This window comes from Arachis duranensis, chromosome 6 (assembly GCF_000817695.3).
Source record: "Arachis duranensis cultivar V14167 chromosome 6, aradu.V14167.gnm2.J7QH, whole genome shotgun sequence".
NCBI classification, from domain to species: Eukaryota; Viridiplantae; Streptophyta; class Magnoliopsida; order Fabales; family Fabaceae; genus Arachis; species Arachis duranensis.
The window spans coordinates 28,138,382-28,139,168 of NC_029777.3; positions in this window are offsets into that span (position 1 = coordinate 28,138,382).

Below are 787 nucleotides of genomic sequence, written 5' to 3' on the forward strand. Positions count from 1 at the left end.
AGCACCAGTCATCTCTGCACCAGACTGGACATTACCTTTTGAACTAATGTGTGATGCCAGTGACCATGCCATTGGTGCAGTGTTGGGACAAAAGCATGACAAGCTTCTGCACGTCATTTATTATGCCAGCCGTGTTCTAAATGATGCACAGAAGAATTACACAACCACAGAAAAAGAACTACTTGCAGTAGTTTACGCCATTGACAAATTCAGATCTTATTTAGTAGGATCAAAAGTGATTGTGTACACTGATCATGCTGCTCTTAAATATCTACTCACAAAGCAGGATTTAAAACCCAGACTTATAAGATGGGTGTTGCTTCTGCAAGAGTTTGATATAGAAATAAGAGACAGAAAAGGGACAGAGAATCAAGTAGCAGATCACCTGTCCCGAATAGAACCAGTAGAAGGGGCATCCCTCCCTCTTACTGAGATCTCTGAAACCTTTCTGGATGAGCAACTCTTTGCCATCCAGGAAGTGTCATGGTTTGCAGATATTGCAAACTATAAGGCAGTGAGGTTCATACCCAAAGAATACAGTAGGCAGCAATCAAAGAAATTGATCACAGATGCAAAGTACTATCTTTGGGATGAACCATATCTCTTCAAGAGATGTGCAGACGGAGTAATCCGTAGATGTGTGCCTAAGGAAGAAGCACAAAAGATCCTATGGCACTGCCATGGATCACAGTATGGAGGACATTTTGGAAGTGAGCGAACAGCCATAAGAGTCCTCCAATGCGGCTTCTACTGGCCTACTCTCTATAAAGATTCCCGAGTGTTTGGC